This window comes from Mus caroli, chromosome 2 (genome assembly GCF_900094665.2).
Source record: "Mus caroli chromosome 2, CAROLI_EIJ_v1.1, whole genome shotgun sequence".
Classification (NCBI taxonomy): Eukaryota; Metazoa; Chordata; class Mammalia; order Rodentia; family Muridae; genus Mus; species Mus caroli.
Window position 1 is genome coordinate 15811741 of NC_034571.1, and position 5137 is coordinate 15816877.

Below are 5137 nucleotides of genomic sequence, written 5' to 3' on the forward strand. Positions count from 1 at the left end.
ATCTATCTCACTGCAGGCACATTTCATGCATCCATCATAACACTGGGCTCTCTCAGGCCCCCAGTGACAGCACATGGTGTGTTTTGCCTAATGGTGCTATCACGTTTGGGCTATAGGAACAAACCCCAAAACCATAGTGTGACACAGACAGCAGAGAAGGAAAAGTCAGCATGTTCAAATTCTGAACTTCAAAGATAAGGAGACTGAATGCTGGAGAGCTCAGTTAAACGGTAACAGCCACACTCCCAGGGCTGCCGAATCCTCACATGAGCCTCTGCTTGCACTGTTTTATGGTTAGAAATTGGGTGAGGCAGTTTCTGTCTGGGGAAAAGCAGGAGGTTGTATTTGCATTTCATAAGTGGGTCTGATTTTACAGAAGAATGGGCTTGACAGGGAGAGTGGTCTTCTGGAGGCCACGGTCAAATCCAAGATGCTCCGAGAGCTTCAGAAAATGTGATGATGCTCTGTAGGCTACTCTCCTGCCTCACTTGCTTCAACATCTGCCTCTTTGAAGGTCATAAGCCTGGGTAACAGGGCTGGAGCCTTGTACCAGGGTCAGGATTTGGATGAGGCAGAAAGGCATCTTCCCCTAACAGGATCCTTCTGGTTGATATCCTAGACAGCTTACTGTCTCCTTCCTTTCTCTGCGGGGCATCCAACACACACAAGGGCAGGGAAGTTAAAGTAGTGAGGCTGAAGTGGTGTTGGCCTGAGAGCATTACCAAGATAAAGTGAGAAGGAGAAGAAACCGTCCCTGGCAGGAACTCAGCCACATAGACCTAAGGCATTTGCCAGTCCTGGATCTCATGTTAAACGGTTATCCTGGACACGGATAAAGGGCAGCATCTCTCCCTGGTTTCTCTGCCTTTGAAGTAAGGGGACCTCAAGAAACCCTAGCAATTGAAAACAACCCAAAGGTCTCTTGTTGCTAAGTTGAGGTTATAAAAAATGGTCTGGAAAGATCCAGAATGAAACTACACTCAGCATCACAGAGCACCTGAGATCACATGACATGACTTTGCGGTGGGTCACATGACTTTGCCATGGGTCACGAGCTCCCAGGAATCTCCACAAGTAGTTTGTACTTAACAGGTGGTTCTGGGCTGAGGAGATGGGTAAAGCTTTTGTTACACCAATGTAAAGATTGAGTTTGGATTGGCAGCACCCATGTAAAGCTAAGTGTGGTAGCCCACATCTGCAGTCTCAGCGCTCCTTCTGTTAGTTGGGAGGCAGAGACAGGAAAGTTCCCAGCAGCAAACAGAAGCAAACAACAGACCCTACCCAGGTAAGACTGAAGACAACGACTCACACCCAGGGTTGTCATCTGACTGTCAGGCACATGCTCCCCAGGGTGGATTAGAAAACACCAAACCAACCAACCAAACAACCAAACAACCAACTAACCAACCAAACAAACTAACAAAAAACAGAAGAAAACGTAGTTTAGATTTACTTTACTTCAGAGTAAATCAGTAGATGGCTCAGGACACAAGATAACCAAATGTTGAAAAGACTGTAAATATTACTTTCCAGAAATTTGTATGCCAGTGTCTTTGAGCAACACTTCTAACTCACCATGTTTTGTTTTGTTTTTTTAAATATGGGGGAAAATGTTAATATTTATATGTTATAGGACTGTTTTCTAGACAGGTATTTCTTAGAATTTTTCTAGGCATATCTTTCCAAAATTAGTTAAAATCATCCTGTTTTTCTTGCTTTAACAACATTTTCCATAAATTTAATTTTTCCATATAGTTCATGAATAAATTTTTGATAGAAAATTCATCAAAATGAATCTTTCAAGAGATTGGAGAGACATCTTGGCTGGGTAAAAATCTTTTGCCACATAAAATGCAAACCCTGTTTCCAATTTCCAGCATCCAGGGCCTGTTTACTACAAAGGAGAGCTGGCAAAAACAAGCCAACCAACCAAACATACAAACAAAACAAAACAGACCCTCTGTCATCTAAAGTAGACCATTCAAAAGGGAAAAAAGTCCAGCTGATGAGGATGAAAGTTGTTCGAGTCAAGAGGCAACAGGCCTCCTAACTGACCGTGGAAGCGTCCATTAGGTCCACAGCAAGGCAGCTGACCATTCTGCAGTCAGTCAGTAAGCTAATGCCTACTGACCACTCACTCTAGGCCAGGCATTTGCATATCTAGGAAAGCAGCACTGACCACAGAGAGTGACCTGTTGGTGACCATCACTGAGCTACGACCTCTGCTCTGAGGATCAACACGGGATTCACAGAGCCTTAGATGTTAATTTTTTTCTCCTCTATTCTATGCGATTTTCAAAAAGAAAAAATCATAACCCGTTCATGCCAAATATATTTCACTTTGAGCCTCTTACACAGCACTGAAGATTTTCTGATAGTTTTTTTTTTTTTAAAGCAGTCTCCATTTACATTTTGTCCTGGGGCAGGGAAGGACATGGCAGCCAGGAATACAGCTGGTGAGTTCCTCCCTGAGTCAATGACAGACTGGGAACTAGCAGGATTCTTCTGCTGGGTGCCTCTGGCTGGGTCCTCGAGGCTGGCCGCTGCAGTCAATTAATGGTCGCATAGCACAGTTTTATGAGTTTGTAGTTTTGATATCTCTGACCCCCTCTTGCTGGTCCTGGGTCAGGGTTGGAAATCCTGTAAGGTGGGGATGGGGATATGGGAGGATCAGGCTGAGGGCAGCAGCCTGATGGGGCCCAGCTTGTGAAAGAGTTCAGTGGGACAGAGGCACACCCGGAGCTGATGCAAACAAGCCTGAGTCAGGCATGAAGGTAGAGGCTTGCAATATCAGCACTCAACACGCTGAAGCATGACTCGTGACATGCATACATCCACACATGCAACACACACAAATCATACATATGCATACATGGAGCATGCATACACACATGTAACATATACATATGTATCATAGATGGACACATGGATGCACAAAAGCAAGAAGGGCACATAGGTAATGGCTTAAATAAGTTTGACACAGAGGTGTGTAGCCGAAACTAGCCTATACCAGTTATCAATAGAATTAATAAAGAAGGTACTACTACACAATACCTGTGTGTGTGTGTGTGTGTGTGTGTGTAAATTAAACCCTGCTCCTTTATTCCTCTCTGATGTTCTACCCCCCTTCCCTTTTCCCCACAAGCAACCAGCACAGAATGGTGTGTGCCTTTTTATTATTTACATAAACAGTAATCACTGTGCACATTGGTGTGGAAGTTCCCACACCCACTCTGCACTTTGCAGGTCTCTGTATGCTACTGACATATGTGGTGTTGCGCTGGAGAGATGTTCAGCCATTAAGGGCACTGGCTGTTCTTCCAGAGGACCTGAGTTCAATCTCCAGCACCCACATGGTGGCTCTCAACAATCTATAACTCTACTTCAGGGCTCTCCTGGCCTCTGGGGGCACTGCACACATGTGATGCACAGGCATGCATACAGCAAAATACAATAAGCCAATGTTTTGAAGGCCTGTGTGTGTCATGGACAGATTTGTCTGACTGGCTGTGTGTTGTCTTTTCAGTTAGTGTGTCACATTTTATTTATTCCTCCATTGTCAAAATTTAGGCTGTCTCTATTGTTTTATAGTTACAGTAACTGTGGCACAGAGACTCCTTTTTTGAGTTTCTGTGTGTGTGTCTTTCTGATCCTGGGGAATAAACCCAGGGCCCCCTGCATACCAAGAGCATGCTCTACCAGCGAGGCATTGTTTCTTCATCAGGGTTGCTTAAGATGTGTATTTATTGGCCTGAGTTTGGGCACACACATTTCATTTCCTCTGTACATTCCCTGCAACAGCAGATACAGCCCAACCGAGCAGGCTGCTATCAGTGTTGGAATTGTCAGAACACACTCTTGTTGATCAGCCTCAAAGGCTAGACACTCTGTTTGACTCTTCTGTCTCATTATCTGTCTCCATAGCGAGGTAAGAGTATGGACATGTTCACTGTTTGAAAAGGCTTTCCATATTCACTGAATCTTGGATGCCTTCTGTTGTGTCTGGCCAGCAGATCACAGCCTCGGTTCTAGCCTGGAAAGGCATTTTGGAAACCTGGAAGAGAAGAGGGGCTAGGCGGCGAGAGAAAGAAATGTAGCTAAGACAACATTCTGATCAAAGCTCAATTTTACTATTTCCAGACACTCAGTTATAAAGGAAGGGGGAGGGAACCCGATTTCCCGCCAAGTAACTCGGGGTCCAGTAGCAGGACGAACACGTGTGTGCCTCCAAGCAGCAAAGGGGCAGGGTCCAGCAGTAGGCGTGGCAGGACGAATGAGCAGGAAGCTCCACCCTTGAGCAAGCAGGTTCAAGCAGGTGGGGGAAGGAAAACCACACCTTCCACATGATCATTATACCTCCGGCCCTCTAGGCACACCAAACACTCTGGACTGCTGTGCCGTTTGTGTCTCTCTGGACTGCTTGCTGTACAGTCCATGTCTGGCTAACCAATGTTTCTCTGTTGGACACGCCCACTTTGCTTCCAAGGGTCTGCCATTATGAACTGCATGTGAGGCTATCCCAGTACAGGGTAAGAAGATAGATTTTAGCGGCAAGCCCTGGCTTTCTCTTAGAGCCCTGCTTCCCTCCCTGCTGTGCAACCCCAGACAAGTCTCTCAGAGAAAAACATGACTCTTATTACCACTCCAGGGTCTCATAGCTCTGTAGTGTGGCTGAAAATCGAAACTCTGAAGCCTGCTACTGTGTGAATCCGGCTTCCTCCACGAAATAGTTGTGTGGTATCAGGAAGTTTGTAAAAATGCCCTGTGCCTCAGCTTCCTTGTGTGTAAAATCAGAGATGATTAGAAAACCAAAACATACTTTAGTACGTTGTTGACTGTACAATTCTCACACAGTGAACAGTATTCTCATACAGTGCCTAATATAGAAGAATAAATAGGGGGCTGGTGAGATGGCTTAGTGGGTAAGAGTACCCGATTGTTCTTCCAAAGGTCCAGAGTTCAAATCCCAGCAACCACATGGTGGCTCACAACCATCCCTAACAAGATCTGACTCCCTCTTCTGGAGTGTCTGAAGACAGCTACAGTGTACTTACATATAATCAATAAATAAATCTTTAAAAAAAAAAAGAAAAAGAAAAAGAACTGAGTCAATAACATTTTAAAAAAGAAGAAGGGG